General features: G+C 38.1%; 1 protein-coding gene and 1 pseudogene across 3 annotated transcripts in view; both read right to left on the bottom strand.

The window, feature by feature from the left end:
- Positions 1 to 23178, bottom strand: part of DCLK1 (doublecortin like kinase 1) — a 323350-nt gene that overhangs the window by 229001 nt on the left and 71171 nt on the right. The gene's annotated exons all lie outside the window — the stretch shown is intronic.
- On the bottom strand, positions 17997 to 18112 carry LOC112482907 (annotated as a pseudogene).

Genomic DNA, 23178 nt, shown 5'->3' with positions numbered 1-23178 from the left:
CAATTTCAAAACGTACTACAAAGCTACAGCAATCAACATAGTAAAGTACAGGCATAAGGAGAAGCATACAGATCAATGGGACAGAACTGAGAGTCCAGAAATAAGCCCACACATTAATGGTCACCTGATTTTCAATAAAGGCGCTGACTCAATTCAAAGCGGGGGAAGAACAATCTTTTCAACAAATTGTTCTGGGACAACTGGACATCCACATGAAAAAAAAATAAAGGTATATTCCCAAAAGAACTGAAAACCTATGGCCATATAAAAACTGTACATGAATGCTCATAACAGCATAATTCCTAATAGCCAAAAGGTAGAATCAACCCAAATGTCCATCAAGTGATTAATAGATAAACAAAATGAGGTAAATTTATTCAATGGAATATTATTCAGCCATTAAAAGGAATAAAGTACAGATATAGACTACAACATGAACAAGCTGTGAAAATATTATGCTAAGTAAAAGAACTCTGAAGGCCACATATTGTATAGTTCCATGTACACGCTAGGTCCAGACGAGGCAAAGGTCTAAGGCATGTTTAACGAGGTTAGCTCTACAGCAGAGCTCATACTAAGGATGATAAAGGGAGTAATATGAGAAAGATGCGTGGGGACAAGCTTTAAACACAATGACTAAGGTTTTAAATGTTTTTAAAAAATCATAACTGGCATGATGGAATATGTGTTTTCAAAAATATCATTCTGCCAGCAATGTGGAGAATGGAGACAACTGTTACAAGTTTAAAATCTAAGTCAGTTTTATGTCCCACATATGGAGATATGAAACCGAAAGCAACAAACAAACAAGAAAAATAAACAGAGACTCATGGACAAGAACAACAGTTTAGTGGTTACTAGAGAGAAAGCGGGGGAGAGTGGAGGTAGATAAGGGTAAAGGGGGTCAAATACATGGTGACAAAGAGATTTGACTTTGGGTGGTGAACACACAATGCAATATACAGATGACATATACAGATGATATATTACTGAATTGTACACTTGAAACCTATATAGTTATATTAACCAATGTCACCGCAATACATTTAATAAAAAATATAAGTCAGATATGACTAGGGCCCGAGCAGAGAGGAGAGGGAAAGGAATGAATTAGGAGATACAGTTTTCCTTTTGTAAACTCCTACCCATTCGGTTGGTAAATTTACCAAAATTTAAGCTCACTCACAGGAAATTGTCATGTTACCTATACATCAGTTCACATTACATATCTGATTACAAGTAAAATACGAAGCCTGTTAGATTGCGCTTGTGTTTTGAGTTTTTCTTTGACAATTTTAACATTGGGCAGGAAATAATGTGCTAGTCTGGCATTGTCCAAGTTGGAAGGACACCATGTCAGCTCTTCGTTTTTCTTAATATGCGAGAGCAGTGATTCCTGAACGCTGGCCATGTGAAAAAGTCCTCAAGTACGTCAAGAACTTTATATTAACAAATACTTCCTTCACAAATAATGTGAAACATGCAAAAACAAATCACAATCCAACCTACACCCAATTCTACAAATCTGAGGGAAAGGAGATTTCACTCTCAACATGTATGTAATATATTCATTAGAGAAAGCAAGTCTAGTCAATTCTTCCTTAGCAGCTCTATACTACACCTAAGACATTAACTTTCAAAATGGTGGAGACATCCTAAAATGAATCATTTACTTTATGCCACGTAAATGTTTGTTTAAAATACATTTTATGAGTTTATTAAGTGGAGTCAATTCTCCAAGAAATGTAAGCCTCTTTTAATTTTTGCTTTAGGGCTATGGGAAACATTTCAATTCACATTTTACAGTAAGATTCAATTATTTCTGGCAAATAATTTTGTACTGTTTTGGGTGCATCTTTTGCTGACAATAAACTAGTTACCTTGGAAGCGAAATTGCTCAAAATTCAATATGAGCAGGAATATCTTTAGTCAACACCTTCTCAGGCATTGTTATAATGAACTAGGATAATTAATCTGACTGTTAGAAATAATATATTAGCTTATAGTATATTAATATAATGTTAGAGAGAAATATATTTTCTTGCTTCATTGACCCCAAATAAGGTATGTCTATATAGAGACCTACCTATTTTTAAATTATCAAAATCAAATCTACTTGTTAAAAACCTTAAATTCTTTTATTGATTTTCTAATTTCAAATAGTAGCTAAAATAATAAGGCTAATATCTAAGGTTTCCAACTATTTTCACATAGTGAGATTGTCACTATAGCATTATTCTCTGTGATAAGACAAAATGCAATGAAATTAGAAATGTATTGCTAAGACATGAACTCAGAAATATTACAGAACTTTGGAGGAGGGAATAAGTTTTATAGTTTTAACATGTGCCTATTGGGGATGAATGTGCCAACTGCTCACTCTCCAAGATAACTGCTGTAGCTCTGGGGTCCACACAGAGCAGGTGAGTAAAATATTTAAGGCACCACACATTTCTACATATGACATACGTATTTCTTTACCTAATACATTAGCTGGGGCAAACAACTACCTACTTCATGTTGATAATTGTAGCAATATGGATGATATTTGATTTTTAAGTTAATTAAGTTGATGTTTTCAAAGATCTGTTTTTCAGTTTCCAAGTTTTCTTAAATTTTTATGAGATGTAATTTGCATTTCTTGTGGACTAACCTATTGCCTGTATAAAAAAGCAGCTTAGTAGCAGTTTGTAATGAATAAATCCCATGAGATTCAGATTTGATTTCTCTAAAATCACACTGCATGGTGAAATTATTATTCAATGTTTGGTTAAGTTCAAAAGAGATCATTTGCTATGATTCTCCAAATAGCCCCGGTGGTGACTTCAGGCTGGTCTTCTGAAATGCTGCTATGACTACATCACTTAGATGCTCAATGGTTTCGCTTCGCTCCTTCTCAGGGCCTCTTACTGTCCACATCTGTGACCTCTCCGGCTTCCTATGAGGCAGCCTGCTCAGCCTGCTCCACCCACACTGAAGTCCGTTCTCTCTGTTTGCCTTGCTGCCTCTTGCATGTGCACATGCTGTGCCCCACGCCTGGGAAACGCTCATCTTCTCTTGACCCACGTGACACCTACCCCTTCAGTCCTCAGCTCATGAGTCACCTCCCTGACCTCCTAGCCAGGCCACGACTCTATTCTACATTCTGACAGTGCCAGGTACGTTTCCTGCATAACATCAGTCACAATGACAGTTACACATTTAGTTGTGTGGCTATTTAATAGATGTCCGTTTTCCCCAAATGATTGCTGGTGCCATGGCTGCAGAGTCTGGTGTGGAACTAAAGGAAGACCAATTAAATGAGAAAAGAAAGATGATTTATTCTGGCCTTGCTGGAGAAAGGGAGTCGGCCATTGTCACTTGCGTTTAAGCAGAAACTCAAAGGCAGACTGAGGAATGGAAAAACTTTACAGGGGAAAACAAGGAAGCTTTTCTCTGATGAGAAAGGTAGCTTTGGAGCTGAATGTTTGCTTTTAGAGATGTACTTTCCCCTAAACGTAAACAAAGTAAGATACAGTCCCCTAATGGTTAAGTACCATCTTCATTCAGTGTTTGAAAGAAACAGGGAAAAGAAATAAAGCAAGACATTTTTGGTTACCTAGTAACTCTTAAATGTTTGAATATGAATCGTATAGCTTGATGATATGTTTCAGACGAGCACTTTTTTTTATTTGATACATAAAATAATAAAAAAATCTAGTGATTGTTTAATACTCTGCCTCAGTCAACGAGTGCAAGATTGTGAATGGGTGAAGCCTCCTTTGGCTGTGCTCCGTTATCAAGCACCTTTAAGTCAATGAAAGAGATCCTGGCCTCTGCATTTATAGATCTGGATCAATGCTTTAGTTCAATGGAGGGCTGGCTGTGTTATCTTGGGCAAGTTACTTAACCTTTCTGAACCACAACTATAAAACGAGGCTAATCATTTTTGTCGCCCAGGTTATGTGGGAGTGACAGGAAATTTAACAATTTGCGTAAGCACATGACAATGCCTGGCATGGAGGAGGTGCTCGGGCAATATTTCCGCAATAAGAAAATGGAACGAAGCTATCCCTAAACACATGAATGCCTAAAAATGTTTCTGGAAATGCAAATTTTATTAGCAACTCTTATTCTTCTGTTAGATTCCAATATACAATGGAGATAAACTTATAACCAAACTCTGGTGGCCCCATAGAGAACCGGGGCCTCCTAACAGCTTTCTAAGTCTCTTATGCTTCTCCTTTTGCTATGGTTGTGTCTCAAAATCAGGTTCTTTAAGATAATTGGTATTCTGCCTATACGCAGATAACAGTAATATGCAGTTGTTTTGTTTAGTAGACTCTAACATGTAATATTAAAAGAGCATTTAATATACCTTTTAATGTTAAATGTTAGAGTCCACTAAATTTAAGGTAATAAAAACACTGATAAAAAAATTTAAGGTAATGGAACAATATTAGATACACATTCAACGAATATTGCCTGTTTCAGTGCAGGACACTGGGAAATGCAATGGAAAAAGACAGACAGACAGACCCAGGGGCAGACTGACTATGTAGGCAAACAATGGCTAAAACATATATAAAAATGGAGCTCTGACCCATGAGCTGCAGCGACCAGCCCGGGAAACCACCCCATCTACAGTGAGCAGCCCAGGCAGCCAGCCTGCTGCATGTGAGACTTGCGGGAAGCCAGGCTGCTACCTCAGGTAACAATTCTTTCCACCTCTTTTCTTAGATTTTCTACCTGCAGCTGATCGCGGGGCCTGGGGCACCACAGCAGCTAGTGAGCGCGTCTTGTCGTGCGTTCACACGCTCTCGTCAGGCCAACCTTCTCCTAACACCTGCTAGCCCCTATTATTTCACACCTCCGAGTGTCTGGAGGTGCTGTTCCCTTACACTTAAAGAAAAAATATTACTGTGTTCTGTAAGCATGACTCAAAAGCCACAGGACTTATTTGTGATCAGCGTATGAGCACTAACACGCCACAGTCTGTACAAAACGGTCGCCCCTGCACTGTCCCCAATGCCACCGTGATCGCTCAAACCCCATCTCTGGAGTGTGAGGCCTTCCCAGCCCGGGCTTATTTCCTCAAAACCTTAAATAGCAGTGAGTTATCATCCTTTGAATCTGTGTTTAACTTTGGAAAACAGCCAAAATCAAATTAACAAACAATGTGTGCTATCAAACTGGATAATTCCAGTTAGGTTAAAAAATAAAAGTACAAAAGAGTAATTTTCTTGTGAGTCTTATGGACCGGTTCCAATGTCAACCAAAGGGAAAAATGAGCTTTGAAAATATTTTGCTTTTCTATAAGGTGGCTGCGAGAAGCCTGAACTCTGCAGTGGTGATGGTTTCAAAGGGATCCGGGCTCACTGAGATAACGTATAAACAACGTGGATATAAAATATGTATTATGTGTGTATGTGTGCATATGCACGTGTATACGTTATCGAATTCATTTTTAAAAGATCAGTACTATGATTTTATTGCTACTAGGCCCTAAATTATTTCCTGGTAAGAAATTTGAGAATACAAGCCGGCTTCTTATTCTTATTAGACAATTAAGACAATTATTACTTGTTAAGTTGTAAAGATGAATTTTGTCCCTCTGGTCTTATTGCTAGCGATATAAATAGATGATCATTTAATGGTGGGTGCTGATAACGGGGTAGTGTGAAACTGCATAGCGTAACCGCTTGCTTTCCCTGCTATCTTTTGTTGTTGTTGAAATTTGTGGTTGTCACCTCGCCTGGTACGAAGAACAGCTTTGCACGTGGCCTCTCACAGTCTAGCTGCTCTTCCTTCTGTCAGAACAGCACCGCCTGCTCCTTGCTCCCCGCCTGTTAGATGTGAGGGGTCAGAAGCCAAGGATCAGGCTGGATGTGCAGCCCAACAGGACACCCAGAAGTGGGGAGAACAAAAGGAAGCAGCAGGTCTGGGGGGCGGGTCCCTTCTAAACCACTAATTAATCTTTCTCCCGCTGTTCGGGCTGTTTCAGAACCCCACAGTGGGATGTCAGCTGGAAATTAGGTACTATGTTTCTAAAAGACAGTTTTTCTCTTAAGTCTAAGCATCTACTACAACTTTTATAATTAGAAAGAAGGAAATTTGAAATTCCTATGCGGCTCTCATCACCGCTTTTCTCACCAAAACCCTCCATCGGCTGGCAGTTTAAAGGGATATAGGCTAAATGGCCTTCAATTTGGCCTGTCATGCTCCTGAGAAGGGACAGGCCCCTTTTCTAGTGATCCCCTGAAGCACACCAGGAAAGGAAAGCGGGGTGGGGCCCCTCACAGTTCTGCCCTTCCCCTAACCACCCCCCAAATGCTCTTTTGATATCTTTTACGTTTTGTCTCTTCTCCATTTTCCTGCCTCCTTTGATTGCAAACACAAGGTGTAAACGGGTGACTAAAGTTCCTTGTAACAAAAACACAAAAACGAAACATCCCCTTTTTCCTAAGGCAGCAGCTGGGGCCCAGTACCACAGGGCGATTGGATGGCTGAGAATCGGGTATTTCCCATAAACGACAGGGTCGATGAGGACACCACACTGTGTGCCAAGTATATTTTGGTTGACGCAGACACAAACAGAGACTGAAGAGTTCTTTGTTGGCCTACACTCTTGCTTTTGAAATATAAACCACTTAAAGACGCTTATACACAGTTTGTATTCAATCCTGAAGCTTTTATGAGTTTGAAATAATGTCTTACTAAAGTTTCACATTAAGTCAGATATAATGACCTCATTTCATTTTGTTATTGCTCCCATATTTTGGCCATCTGGGGAGGAGCACTGGAAAAGAAGTCAGAAGAAAGGCCTTTCTAGCCACCTCATGTCAAGTCACTAATTGCCTCTAAGACTTTCTAAAAAATTTAATCTGCAAAGCAGTGATAATCTTTGCTCTGCATTCTTCACTAGGTAATAGGAAGATTAAAATCATCTAATAAATGGGCAGCAGCCTGGTGTAGTATAAAGAACGTAAGCTTTGGAATCAAACAGTTTAAACTACTTATTAAGCCACTTTTTATTGGTGTGACCCTGAGCAAGTAACTTAACTTTTTTGGGGGGAGGTGGGTGGGATGAAGGGAGAGTAATAACACCTGCCCTATGGGATTACTGTGAAGTTTTAGAAAGACCAAGTGTATAAAATGCCAACCAGAGAGAACCTATCTGAGTTGGTGCTCAATAACTGTTAGTCTTATTTTAAAATATGAACCTTTCTCAAATATAAAGTACTTTGAAGATTTCCTGAAACTAATATAAGCTTAATAAGTAAATGAGCAACTGAGCATCTTTTAAATTATGTGAGACATCATGGAGAAAGCAGAGCCAGGAGGCAAATGGTTTTGGTCCAGGAATGGCCACCGGCAAACAAGAGAGTTAATTTAAATCCAATTCAAAATATTATCATTGAAGTCATGAATATAAAATTTTAAAACAAATTAAGCTCCATGATATAAAGGAGTATTATGTATATTATTAATTGTAAGGATGAAAAGAAACAAATGGAAGGAAGGATAATAGAAGTTTCTTGGTTGCTTCCATCCAAAATGGAATCAACAGTAGTTAAATAAGAATGTTTAAGTCACTGCCTATTAACATTAGCATTTTGAGTTTTAAGCATAAATAAGTCTCTTTTTAGCTTTATTGAAGTATAATTGATATAGAAAATATTAAACACATTTAATGTATGCATCTTGATGAGGTTGGACCTGTGCGTATGCCTCTAATACCATCACCACAACCAAGGTACGAAACATATCCTCACATACAAATAAATATGAGTAACTCCAGCACAATATACTTTTCTGTACCTTCGTTTCTAATTCTGATATAACCGAAGTTGGTTCTCTTCAATTCATCCAGTTTTCCCCGAGATGCTCTCCTGGAAGTAGGCTTTCAATGTTAAATACCAAGTGCAAGTATTTGGACCTTGGATCTGCACACTTTTTTGAATTGTAAAATTGGCCCGATGATCAATTCTATTCCCTAAATTTTGAAAGGTGTCATGAGACCAATCGCACATAAGAATGAGCAAGAAAACAAAATGAGTTTCATGCAAATTTTATCCAGCCAAGTCCTCTCTCTTCGATATGTTGGTCAACTAGCTCTAGGGGAGGGGAGCAATCCTCTGCCGATTTCCAAAGTGTAAATACCGCACCGTGGCTGATGTCAAGCTGCCCACATTAATGACCAGCTCACAAAATTTCTGTGTATTTACCACGAGCCAGGGAGAATGAGTCCCAGCACACCGCTGCCGCTTACCTTTTGAAATAAAAGGTTTTAGTTAGTGAGGTGCCATTTCAGGAAGAAGGAGAGAGAAGGAGCCAGTTAGCAAAGCAAAAAGGCTCAACACGCAGGGAATATCGCAAGTACGCCGTGTGTTTACCTGGGCATCGAATCACTGCAGCTTCATCTTTGCTGAAACCCCCTTTCTATTTGACCATGAAAATATCAGCAACATGTCAAGGTGCAGTGCGAAACTCTGCCATCTTCAACCAAGCTGCCCCCCATCGCTGCCTCCTTGTCCATTACTGTATCTCTTTTGTTCTTTCCCCGTCCACCTGGTCCACATGTCCATCTTTGCTTTCTCTGTCTCTGTCTCTGTCTCTCTGTCTGTCGTCTCTCTCTGTCTCTTTCTCTGGGTTTCTGTCCTCTTCCTTTCCCCGTCTCTCTTTCTACTCACGTACCCCCAAATATCTGCCCCTCACTTCTTTTCTATAACATCTACTTGACAATGTTTATTGTCATATTTTGAGTCATCTTTTAGGTTTGTCTTGGCTTCTCAAGATTGAAAATTTAACTACTAATAGAAACCTAAGTCTTATTACCACACAAGAAACACTTGATAACTAGTTTCTCTCATATCCTGTTCTGTACCAGCATTTTTCATTGATATTGCTATTAAGTAGTATTGGGGGCTCCAAATAATTTAAAGCTTGAATCCGTTTATCTAATATATAGTCTGTGCCTTTATCATATTGTTGCAAGGAGAAATCGAGTTGTTACCTATAACACTGACTATTTTTATGTATCCTTTTAATTCCTAGAAAAGCAGTGGTCATAGTCAATATGGATTTTAGGGCAATTTGAGTTATGTGCCACATAACGGTGGTATAGAGAGAATATGGCTCTTCTCTCTCCTTGGCCACATGCTGACACTTTTAAAGATAATATTATCCAAATAGATGCTATTTCCATGGATATGATACGTTGTTTCTTGGAATTCTTGAATGGCAAATCTAATAATATCATGATTTTCTACATAACACTATACCACCATCTGCTACAGATTTTAATAATAATGATTCCTTGTTTTTATGTGCTTTAGAATGTTTGTGTGTATGTGTTAATGTGTGTATAGAATCATTTCACTCACGTTAAGCTATATGATTTCATACATGTTAAACACTATATACTATAGAGAAAATGATAATTTCAATTATAAACTATAAGTTACATGTTATATCAGATATATAAATTATAATATTACAATTTTATTTCCATTTCGAATGTCATTTTTGGTAAGCCCTCTTAAGAAAGTAAAAAATGATAACCCTACTCTTAAAGAACTTCCAGTGTTGCCGAGGAAATAAGGCTTCTGCTCATGAAACATCAAAAGAACTGAAATATACACGGAAAGTACAAAATTGTGTACCACAGATACATTAAGAGTTTTCAGAGAGAGTGACCTGTAACCTGAGGTGACAGAGAAAGCAAGCTCCCATGGAGACGAGACACAAAGTCTCTTGAAGGCAGCTGACTGTGTCATTTAGTTTTACTGTCATTTAATTTACTGAATCTGAGAGAATGATGGAGAGGCAGGAGAACACGAACATCATCTTATGAAGGAGGAAGCCGGGCCCCAGAAAAGCTTGGTGGCTTGTCTGGAGTCACCTTGCTAAGCTGGCTCTTAGTGACACACAGGGCCCCGAGGGGCCACGGAGGCAGGCAGCGTGCCATGGCCATGGGTCGACCCACGCCCCTCAAGCCTTGGCCCAGGGCCATGGGATGGCCGAGTCTTCCCGAATTGTTTGCTAAGTCGTTAAAGGAATGTGGGCCTTCCTGACACGAGGCAGAGAATCCCAACAGCCAGACACAGTGGCAAGGGCTACAGAGCCAAGCTCTTGTTGGGGAAGAAAAGCAAGAAATGAAACGCTGAGGGCCGTTCGACAGAGCTTTCTGGAGGGTCAAGGTCCGAACGAGCAGTGGCATTTCTCAGCTTCATTTTTCCTTTAATGAAACACAGCACCTCAGAGGCTTCTCCAGGACGCCTTTCTCAGCAACTAACACACAGCCAATCTTTTAGAAGCCTTCTATCTGGTGGCACTCCTCAGGTAGATCCTGATGTGTTTTCCATAAATGCCAGCATGATAATGAAAATAGCTGACATTTACTTAATTTTTACTATGAGAAGCACAGTACAAAGCCACCTTATTTAATACTAAAAACAACTCTGTGCGTTAGTCTATGTTTCTTCTTTATTCTGCAGGTGAGGACACCGAGGGGTGGAGAACTTAAGGGAGACATGCCCAGGCTGACACAGCCAGGAGTCCCCCTGACTCCAGAGCCAGGCATCTCAGTCACCATTTCAGAAAGGAATTCCCTGTAGGCAGAACTATGTCTAACATCTTCCAACTCACGTCACCACATTCGGCGAAGGGAGAAAGTAACTTACATGACGTAGCAGTCATGTCATCAGTCAAGGTGCTGCCAACGGAGAGCCCTTTCAGACATTTGACTGGCTTCTGGTCTTTCGCTATTCTAGAAAATGCAATTTTCAACTTTAAAAGTGACTTAATTTAAAAAGGTATAAATATCTCACTTCAGGTAATGAATGGCTAGAGAATTTGATGTAGGAACGCAGAGAATCTCAAAAACAGATAGGCTTTAAAAGAAAACTCCAGAAATAACTCTTGGCCAACCACGTATTTCTGGAGTGTGAAATTGCAACCCATTGCCAGATCTTCTAACGAAATCTGTGAAAATCAAAGGACATAATCTGGTAAAATTCCTTCTGCCTTTAGAGCTATACTTGGCTGCAGACAATTCTGGCTGAAATGTTTCACTCTTCCAAAAGGCAGCAGCTGGCTCTCTGGTATAAAAAGCAATTGGTGAATAAAATTCACACTCTTCAAAATGTGTGAACATCAGTGATTTTTTTCCCCCAGCACCGCTTTCTTTTAGAGCAAAACCAGTGAGGCAAACAGTATCTTTTAAAAATTCCCTTTTAATTTAAATTTTTGTTGATTTTCTTGGTTTATAGTGTTGCATAGTCAAGGTTAGCATGTATGCGTGTATGCACACATGTACATTCCTCTTCCAGCTTTAAAACGAGCTATAAGGCCAAAAATGATCTTGGACTCAGTGAAACAAAGACCGAATTTTATATTACAAAATCCTAAAGGTATGACTGAGAACTGTAAACATATTGCTAAATAAAGTGAATCATTTACTAGCAAAATGTTTCTAAATTCAAGTGTCTAATCATGCATATATTATTTGCCATAAACTTAAAATTGAGATGGAACTACTAAGTAGCAGATATTTATATAACATAGTAACTTTTCTTTAAGTTTATCCTATCAATTAGATTGAGGTACCAAAGTTATTTTGATAAAACTAGAGACTCCTCCTAACTCATCCGTTTGGCAAAATGACAAAATTTAAATCACTTCGATATTGTACCAATGGTATTTTCAGAAGGGTGAATATCTAGAAGGGATTTCCATGTATTGGAACCTTGGAATTTTCTAGATGGGATTTCCCTAATAATCTTTAACAGCTTTTACTAGTTTTAAATGAGTCTCACATGTAAACTAAACATGTCTATCCATTGCTTATTAGTTTGATTTTTGCTGGAAGCATCCAATCACCTACCTTTGAAAAAAAAATAATAAACTTCATTTTCAGAACAGTTTTAGATCTACAGAAAATGCAAAGATAGAACAGAATTCCTATACACCCCACTCCCATAATATTAGTATTATGTTTTGCATTAGTATTGCAATGAATGAGCCAAAGTTTTTAACTAAAGTCTATATACTTTATTCAGATTTCTTTAGTTTTTACCTTATTTACTTTTTCTCTTCCAAGATCTGATCCATGATACCACATTATACTTTGTTGTCATGTCTCCTTAGGCTTCCTTTGGCTATGGTAGTTTTTTAGACTTTTCTTGTTTTTGATGACTTTGATAGTTTTGAGGCTTACTGGACAGATATTTGTTTTTCTCATGATTAGACTATGGCTATGGGTTTGGGGGAGAAAGACCACGCAGATACAGTACCATACATATCACATTATATCAAGTGCATATTATCAACATGATTTATGCCTTTTTGCCAAGCTTCTTAACCATAACATTAATCTTTATTCCCCTTTCAATGTCGTCGTCTTTGGAAGAAGTCGCCATGTGCAGCCCACACTAAGGAGTGAAAGTTATGCTCAGCCTCCTTGAGGGCAGAATACAGAAAACTTTTAAAATTCTTCTGCATGGAAGATTTGTCTCTTCATCCCCACGTATTTATTTATTCAATCAATTATATCAGTATGGACTCAGAGATGTTTATTTTATACTTCTTTATTTAATATGTTGCTCAAATTGTTCCAATTTGGCCATTGAGAATTCTTGCAGCTGGCTCTTATGTCCCTCTGACTAATCTCCATTATTTGGGGGTTTATTTGTTTTATTAGTTTGAACACTTCTTTACTTTCTGGCCCTATAAGATGCCTCAGGCTCATCTTGTATACTTCCTTCTCCAGTACTAGAATCAGCCATTTCTTCAAGGGTCCCTGGTTCCTTTTACTGGAGGATGGTATTAAAAAACAAGATCTGAGCACTAGATGTACTCATTATGGCTAGGGTGTTACTGCTTCTCAGCCTTCTCAACTGACAGAACAAGGAAATATAGATGTGATACTAACCCATGTATATACACATCTTTATTTCTACAGGTAATGATCTACATCCACATTAAGCTCAATATGAGTTATACTGATATCTCCAACGCTAGTCCGTAACCACTGGGTCATTTTAGCCTGCTCCCTGGCTTACGTGTAAAATTCCAACAGTGAGAACCTGGTTCCCATCATCTGCCATCCACTAACCTAACTGCTCAGTTCCAGTACATATGTATAGCTGTTTTAGAATTGTTAACCTATATTCCCCCGGGAAACAACTTTATCAACTACAGGACAGTGTTTATGTACAGTCTCTTTGCCTTCAATCTTACAGTCCACTCATTTCCAAAGTCACTTAAGTGAGCACTTTTCTCCTCCACCGCCTTCGGTGAGATTGTTTCAGACATTAGTAATACAGTTAGATTGTTTTGTCACATCCATTGTACTTTAAAAAGGAAGCTAAATATATTAAGCTGTTTTTTTTATTCTAGATGCCAGAATATTTAAAAGAGAATTATATTTTATTCTAGGTTCCTAAATATTTTGAACACTATCTTTAATCTATGTGGCTATTGAGTTTATTAATGGTGCCTCTCTCTCTCTCTGTCTTTCTCTCTCTCTCTCTCTTTCTCACACACACACCCCCCTATACCTAAGTCCATTCACTATAATTAAATTTTATATAAATATACATTTCACATTTTAGCTTCTAATAAGATAAACTGTATCTTTAAGAATTACACATTAGAAAAAATATAAGAATATATAAACATACTCTTTCAGAGATGACTCCACCTATAAAGATTTTACTTATTTTCTCTCCTCTTCTTTTCCCTCTTTTTAAAATAAAAGCAAGGGAAACAACGCCTTGGCCTCTGTGCTCTTCCATGGCTGGAACAATTCAAACCAAGAACTGAACAGATAGGGGCCGTGATCAAAGTGTGAAGTCAAAGCTTTGCTTCAGTGACTCAGGTCTTCACTCCCAAATGGGATGGTAACATACAAAAACAGGCATGCGTCAAAAATGATGGAACATTTAGCATTTTGTCCAGTTTTATATACTAACTGAGACAGTTATTATGTGACTGTGTCACAGCCATTTCCAAGCATATCCATACTTTCTCAAACAATCATGTTAAATTATGTCTGTCTATATATATCACACAAAATAAGGTATGAATAAAATTACTTTCATATTTCCTTTCTTTTTATTTTAACCTGATTTAAGGAATATTTGCTTATTGGTTGAGAAACTAGTAGCCAAATTTGTAAATGTCACCCAGCCTTAGAAAGTCACCATTACCCAGCCTCACTCCCTACCTCCTATCCAAAGTAATATCCATTGTTCTTCTATGTATGCGCTTACCTTTGACAATGACTGACAACTAGGTGACTCCCAGTGCTTCTCAAAAATACTGGAGAGAGAGAATGTTCAAATAACAATGTTGTGATCATTTACCAAAGGCATAAATAGCCACAAGTCCATAAAACACGACCAACTATTAAGGACAACTCTGCCAAGCCAGAGGCTTTCACTAAAGTCCCTCATTGAAGAGACGTCAAGTAGGCATCTAATGGGGCCATGTGTTCTGCATCTTTAAGAAGAAAAGGGGACCGTAACGAAACTCAGTCATTCATTTTAAATGAAGTCAAAGCATGAAGTCAATAAGAGAATATTATTGTTTATTCTATTCCATTTTCATTAACTTTTTCTCTGAGTTCTGGTGAGAAATCTTTCAAATACATTTAATGTGGTCTAATATTCAATTATTGAGATTAGTTATTCACTTTCTTCCATCAAAGCATATATTTAGGTAGTTTCTTTTACATCCATTTCATTATAGAATTACAAGCTCGAGAGGAGGGGAAGGCACGAGAAAACCGTGCAGGGCATGATGGTGGCGCAGAAGGACAAGAGCTGGACGTGATCTAGTGAAGAAGAGAACAGGTGCTTCCAAGAAAAGTTTCCAAAAGGAATGGAATCAGTAGATACTCTGATGCATTTAAGCATATGAAAAATCATTCGCTTGGTGTTTAACATACCTCAGAAGCACTTGGAAAGGTACAGAGAAAATTAAGCAAATTTTAAAAAATGAACTAATAAATAACTCCAAGCAAAAACAGCAAATCGTATAACACATGAAATAATAATAATACTATACTACATGACTCAGCAGTGCAACGTACATGCTGACTACTACTTAATAACTATTAGCGAGGGAGGGAAATTGAAGACACTATAAGTAAGATAAATCCGCGTTTATCAAAAAAGTCAAAAACAATATCAAAACTTGATAAATCAAGGAATAACAGAATAAGCATATTTTAAAGCAATAATGAAGGTAAATATCCAAAATAGTTTTTTGGTTTTTTGTTTTTAAATGAAAGTCGAGGTAACAAGACTTTCATGGAAAGGTGGGACAAGCAAACCCTTTGCTTTGTAATCAGTCTTTTAGTAGGATCTGATTTCTAAGTACATGCATTTATCACTTTGTTACAAATTAGAATATATTCTTTGCAGTAAAATTAAGCTGGTTTCAGAGGCAGGAATAATATTCTCTTTCTCAAGCCAAGTAGGGATATTAATGATTTTTTTCCAAAATCTTATTTTGGAAATTATCAAACATACTGCATAAAGTTGAAAGATTTTTTATAGTGAATAGCTGCTTACTTAACACTCAAGTTCTGCCACTGACATTTACCATGAATACCTAACTGGTCTCATGACTATCTAACCTTCTAGCCATGGCTCTATCCATCCAAAATCCAACAAAGTGAATTGCCGACATCGGTACGTTTTCCTCTAGGTACTTCAGCATACATATAAATGTTTCAGAAAAAAATTTAAAGAATAAAAATTCAAGCACATTAATAAGAGTTTCCCTCTTTGCCCAGGAAGTTTACAGTAGAAAACACATATTTTTTTGTGGCCTAACATTTAGTTAGAAACATGTGACTAACTTAAATGTCACGATGCAAATTGCCAAAGTGAGTTTAATGGATTTTTATGGTTCTCTAATCATTCAATAGCACCTAAATTAATGCAAATTATAGCATACTCAGCCAAGGAGTGCCTGAACAGTGATAATTTTATGACTGTGGTTTAACAGACAATGCTAAATCTAGCACATTCTTAGAATACTTCCATGACTTTGTGGCATTGCCAGATCCATAAATCGCATTCTTGTAGAAGCCAAAAAAGAAATCAGTAGTTTGAAATTTTATTAACCATTTGCTTGAAAATCCGATGACTGTCCCAGTACAGAGTGCATGAAGGACAGGTGACACCAAGGAAAATTAAGTGGGACATTCTACAAAGTGGTGCATCAAATTGCTTAACAGAGAAATCCAAGACTCAGAGCCCACAGGAGAGCGTGTGATGACCCCATTCCTTTCAAGTTAATGATTTTTCATTCCTATTTTTAGTAATTTCTGACTTAAAATATATGAAATTACTAACTTCAGGGAGAAGGACTGGGACTAATGAGAACAGACCAACAGAAGGAAATGGAAATGTGAAATTCTAAACCCATAAATATGGCACAAAAAAGCCGGCAGTGGTAGTCAAGTTAGTAAAGCAAGAATCAAGTTTACATGCCTGAAAATCAGTTGTCAGATGAGAAGACGGCCACATCTACCTACAGAGGGGGCTGCCAGAACCACAGACATTTTTGCATGAGCAGCTCAAGTCCAGGTCCCACTGCTAAACTCATGCTTCTCTCCGGCTAATCCTTCCAGGGTAGCTGAGCTGGAGCCAGCTGATATATTCAGCACTGGATATGGGCTAAAACCGGAAATCCTTAACCAGGAAACATACTTTTATTGGTAAAGTTCTTGAGACTATTTTGCATGTTAGCCTCAGAAATAAACTAATAAAACTATAAATATTCTTTTTATATTGCTTGGAAAATCAACAATTACTATATATCTTAATATATACTTGAAGACAATATTATTTTACTTGATGTGTAGTAATTCTGTTTATATTTCCCTTTGTATGTTTAAGGAATATACTTGCATTTTGACTTTCTGACCTCAGAATATTCTACTGTGGATAAAGACTGTATATTCTCAGTCTTGCATTTCTCTCACAGCAGTGGGGTTCTGATCCCAAAAGAGACATTTGGTAGGATGTCTCACAATTCAATAATAATTTCCAAGGTATTTCTAGACTTAAAAAATGATAGTGTACATTAAATTCGGTGATGTACAAGCACAAGACACCAGAAAATAGCAGTAAGTTGGGAAATAAGAGACTGCTCTTGGGAAAGCCAACTTCTCTCTTTCTTTGTCTGTGATGCTCAAGACCCGTCACTGCCTTCAAGTTTGCCTGTGTTATTCTTTAGCATTTGTAAGCCAGGGGTCACAGCACCTGTGGGCAATCACTTCAAAGTTCTCAAGACTCCTGCTCTGGAAACAGACCAGCTTTGTAAATCTATTCAGCAGGGTCGTGGGGCTGGAAGTGGACGAGGGGAAGTGGACGGTTTCACGTATAATTTCCTACTCAGCCATTTACTCTATCTCCATCTCTTACCCCGTTCTGTTTCTACCCTCTCCTTTAAACCCTGTCTCATAACTTCCATGCACTTTCCAACTTATCTTCCTACACAACACTTCTTAAAGACAATAGCAAGCCCAAGAAAATGTAACAAAACACTGCAGAAAGAGGAAGCCATTGTTGTCTGGGCTGGCTGATTATAAGGCACTGGGTTGAAGAGACTATGCATTATTTTAGATTGTTCTGTATTGCACTTGACCATTTCAAGCAAGTGTGGTTGCTTAAGAAACATGAGCATATTCTGATTATTTTCTAGGAATTTGCCAATCCATCTTCAAACTCCAGTAACTTGAAAGAGTAGATGAATATCTGAAGCATCTAGCAAACTTTCAGGAGACATTTAATGCACTGTGAGAATCTGGTTGATATTAGATCCCGTCCACCAAAGTATTATTTTCTAAAATAAACTTTCCAATTCTTTGTCCATCCTACTTTTTAATTTTCCAACTTTTCTAACACAGTTGCCTGGCTGTCCCATGTGATCTAACAGAACTCTTTGCCAATTACTATTTATTTATTTTTTGTTATTTTTATTTTTGTTATTATTTATGCCTACAGCACCTGGTCTTCCCAGGTGGTCTCCCATCCAAGTACTAACCAGGCTCAACTCTGCTTAGCTTCCGAGATTAGACATCGGGCTTGTTCAGGGTGGCATGGACGTAGACCATGGACCATGGCTCCACTGGGGCGCGGACCCAGGACCTTCTGCGTGTAAAGCAGACATGCTAACCGCTACACTATGGAACCATGTCTGACTAATTACTATTTAAATATTAAATGAAAATTCATGTTTTCTTTCCTTAATCATCTATTACTTTCTTACATTAAAGATGACCCCAAATTTAATAAATTATTCAGTTTTCTAATTTATTTAATTTAAAAATTATTCATGATTTTTAAAAAGTTTTTTTTTTGTTGTTGTTACATGTATAATCCTTACCTTTAAGAAATTGGTTATGGAAAGACACAAAAGTGGCAATAATGGTAGAGTTGTCATAATGAAAATAAATCATAATCGCTCTAATATATTGTGCTTGACTTAAAAAATCATTTAATAAAAATAGGACTTATACCAATGGAAAGATGATAAATGTTTAATAACTGGCTTTCTGGGTGGGAAAGTGGGGAGGTAGGGAATCTGATTTGCAGCACCGCTGATTTCCATGGTGTAAATACTCCCACCATGAAACCTACGGCTGATTTCAAGCTACCGATTGGTTAGCAACTGACTTGGAAAATTCTTGAAATTTTAACAGTCACCACTAGCAAGCTGGTACATGTCAGCTCCAGCACATAATTGGTGATTACTGTCTTTAAAACACTGATAAACTTTCACTTTATAATTGAATAAAAATTCACCACATATCTGGTGTCATTATTAGATTCTTTTGGCCCATGAATAGCTGACTCTTTAATAACAGCTTTTAAATAATTAAATCTGTGCAGTAGAGAAAAATAGGATTTCTTAGTCGACCTCAAATATCTGGATACTTGATATCAGACAGGAGTTAAAATAAGCACATGAATGCAGAGAGGTCTCAACACAGGCCCAGCATACAAATCTGATGTTCACTGATAGATATTAAATTCTTGCAGAACTTGAACAACAATGATGTAGCAGAAATTAAAATCAACAGTGAGAATCAGGAAGAATAGATTTTAACTTTAACATTGCTTCTAACCCATTGAATATGCATCGACCAACCTCAGAAAATGACAAAATCATAATTTGTTTCACAACCCTTAAGAATCCCAGTGCCAATTCCTTTATCAGCCATAAAATCTACCCATTGAGACAGTCTTGACACGTGAAGATTAGGCCTCATTATTTCATTTGTTTTTTAAATATGCTTTCCCTTGTATCCAAGGATTAAGTTAATCCCTTCCTCCATTATGCATGAGGTTGGAGCTTCCCTTCAAATGCGGGCTTTGCCACTGGTGTTTGCCATCTTGACCAGTGTCCCTTGTGATTAAACCAATTAATTTCATTTCATTTCAACATTTACTGAGTGTCTCCTGCCTATCAGGCACATGTCAGGCCCTGAGGACTGAAAGATGCTGGAGGACAGATAACCAGCTCTCTGCTGGTCTAGTGAACTAGGTAAGAACCAGTCAGAGAGAGGAGTGCCAAAGAGATTAAAAAAAAAAAAAAAAGAAAAGAAAAGTTAAACCTCCAGACTTGGCCTGTGAGCACGACATTTTGCTGGTCATCCGCAACAATAGCTCAGTCACCAAGACATGATGCTACGGAGGCAGAAACACATCTCACTCCACTCAAACACTAAATGTGTTTAATGGGAAAGTATATCCTATTTCCTTTCATGTTATTTACTACAAAATAAATAGATATTTGAGAAAAAGGGGAAAAGATAATATCCTTTGCTTTGACACTAATCCTTACAGCTCACATTTGCTTAATCTTTAAGGATTCATTTTTTGCCTATCTGGTCATCAAAATCTCCAGAGAATCTTCTGTTCTTCAACACATCAGAATGAAAGCAGCAATGACTCCTCAACTGCCAAACCTCCCGAATCATCCGGCTCGAATAACCAACTCAGATCAGCTCAGTGTTCAACCATATTCGCATCGTCAAGTGGCGAAGGTTTCCCTCCCTGTGTGAACGAGGAAATGTTTTTTTTCTTTAACAACGTACATGTACATCTGTCTTGCTTGATTCTTGCCAGTTTAGGTCATAAAAGTCTCTGTATAGTCTATTACTCTCCATCCTCAATCTCATGGGCACTCTCAATTTCTTAATAATCATGACCATTTTTTGAAATTCTCTGTTCTTTTCATTCTGTTCATTCATTCATTAAATTTCATCCAGCACATGGCACTGGTTTTTTCTTTGAAATTACTCAGATTTAAGCAGAAGAAAGGTAGCTTGGTTTATAGTAGTGAAAAACCAATGTAAACTTAAGAATGAACACTAACGTTCTGTTCACCTTCATCTTCCTTTAGACTAAAAGTACAATGCCCCTTTCTTCTCAATGGTGGCTTTCTGAGTTTCAATACTTTCCTTATTACAGTGATAGCCATCGAGAGGGCTATGTTTACTGATTAATAAAAAAAAGAACCTTAGAAGGGAATTAATCTCTTCAAAAAGAGGCCCTATCCTACGTAAGAGGGAAAAGACCTTTGATGCATGTTCCATTACTGCCTTAAACTAAAGGTTACCATTCTCAGGGAGCCTGAGCCTCCTCGGTGATTTGAAATACAATTCCACCTGCCCATTCTTACCACTACAGAGACAGCCAGTGGAACTGCTCCTTGATTTTTCAAATAGTCCCCCACCATTCATAGCCTTTTGAAATGATTCTTTTTTTTTTTTTTGAAGTTCTTTGCTTGATCTGACAACTGAACTGCCCTTTACAAAAAGCATTGCTATCAGCAGCAGCAACAAAACACCATCATCCTATAGAAATGCAAGGATAAATTCATTTTAGAAGGAGGAAAGTAGTGGGGTTAACATATGAGAAAGAAAGACAATATTTTTGGGTCACTCAGCAAGTCCAGATAGCAAAAAAAAAAAAAAAAGAGCCCTTAAACTTGAGTATCAATGATATAGTAAAGGCCAACCTCAGGTTGATTATTCATTCATTCCATGAAAATCCAATGACTTTCAACTAAGACCCTAGGCAAAGCACTAGGAATAGAAAGTAAAATAAGACATAGTTTTTACTCTTCAGGAGTACACAGTCATCTAGAAATACAGACATATAAACAAATATGGAAATAAAAGGAGAGAATTGTAAGAGATATGTTCAAAATCTGGTGGGATTTAAAAGGCAAAAGATCGAAGTCACACGCTAAAGGTTGGGATGGAAACTGTACTTTTAGGCTCTGAACATGCTGCTCCATACCCTTATGCGATCGTCGGGGAAACTGGGGTGTGGACACATAGAATAGTCATAGAACCTAAGTTGTGGAGGGACCTCCTTGAACCCCACTGCCACCCCCACACCTCATTCTGTACGAGAATCTGCTGCCAATCTCCTGCTACGTTGTCACCTGGCCTGCGTTCTGTGACTGAGCTTTTTCAGGGATGGGGTGTCTATCACCTTTGAGGTAGGTGTTACCTTTGAAAACCTCCTTTTATTTATTTTGCTGAAAACTCTTTCCTTTTAGCTTCTACCAATGGGCATCGGTTATTTCCTCCAAATTCTGTTAGGGAGTGAATTGCGATTACCCAAGATGCATAACCAAGTAAACCAACATCAAAGGGGGTGCTACATCTACTTGGTCTCTTCACTTCCTGTGAAATACAATGCACAGTTACTGAGCATCTGCTATATTAAAGAGACTGTGCAAGGTACTAAGAAGGTACTAAAATAAGAGCAAGGCTTTGTCCTCAACAAACTCACAGACGACTGGAGAATAAACATAATAAGAGGCACAACGGGACCATCATCACACAGAAGGACAAGTAAAGTGTAATTACCACTTAGCAAACCTGGAAAAAGCCATGAAGGAAGCGAAATATAAAACTAACTCACAGAATCAACCAATAGTTATTTATCACCTACACTGTATCACGTACTGCTTGGGCGCCTGAGGTTAGAGCAGGATGTGCTGTGCGCCGGTGTGATGTGGGATAAGTATAAAACTCATGGAAGATAAGCATAAAAAGGTAGAACTAGGGGGCAATTCTCCATGACATTCTACTTTCCTGGTGACGACTTTGTCGTAAATTATCTTTTCAAAGTTGTGTGCATAGAAAAATAGCTTTGGAAGATAGAGCCAATGTCTGTCACAGAGGCAAAGGGCAGATTTGTTTACTGACCAGAATAATAAATGTAATGTCTCTCTCTGGGGCAAAGGTTTGGCAGCAGCCCTCTTATCAGATTGGGGGTTTTCTAACCCGGGGCCACTCCACATCACCCTCATGGGGTTGGCTGGAGGAAGGGATATCAACATGAAGCTCATGCTGCCAGCTGTGCTGGGAGTGATAAAGTCCTTTGCCTCTGACCCAGAAAGCTCCTGTCTTCAGTCAGCATCTCAGAAACTGCTGCAGACAAATGTGTCAGGTTGTAAGTAAAGCAAAATCTCAGAATCTTCACAGCATAGCTGGGTTCTCGTTATAACGGAAGGTTTTTACCAAGGCGAGAAACTTTCACTCCACTTGGGAGGGGGCAATGGGAAGTCATTTATATGTTTTAAGCAGAGCAGTGTTTGGTAAGACTAAATGATTGGGGTGACTCGGAATCTACTACAGGAGAAAATGGTGATGAGGATGAAAACACACACTTTCTGGGCAAGCACTTTGATACAGGATCTCATTTAATCCTCACAATTTATTAATTTATTAATTCATCCAACATGTAATTATTGAGCACCTACTATCTTTAGGCATTGAGATACAACCAAGAACAAAATTGCAGGCAAGATTTATGTATCCATGGACCTCACATATTAGGGAGGAATACAGATAGACAAACGAACAAAAAGTTGATAAAATGTCAGGTGGTCATAAATGTTATAAAGAAAAATATAGCAAAGTAAAGAGACAGGATGATGGGGGACACCTCTCTGAAAGGATGAATGTGAGCAGAGACCTGGAACGAAAGGAGGTAACTGCTATTATTATGCCACTTAAGAGCTGAGGACACTAACACTAGGAGAAATACTATTGTAGTGAGAGTGTGTCCTTATTAATGAGTCGTGGGGGGAGGATATAAACCCAGGAATCTGACTGCAGCCCCAATGTTCCTACTGCCACACTATCCTGGC

The sequence above is a fragment of the Pteropus alecto genome, unplaced genomic scaffold, assembly GCF_000325575.1.
Source record: "Pteropus alecto unplaced genomic scaffold, ASM32557v1 scaffold16, whole genome shotgun sequence".
Lineage (NCBI taxonomy): Eukaryota > Metazoa > Chordata > Mammalia > Chiroptera > Pteropodidae > Pteropus > Pteropus alecto.
The sequence above is the reverse complement of the archived record's forward strand: the minus strand, read 5'-3'. Positions and strand labels throughout refer to the sequence as shown.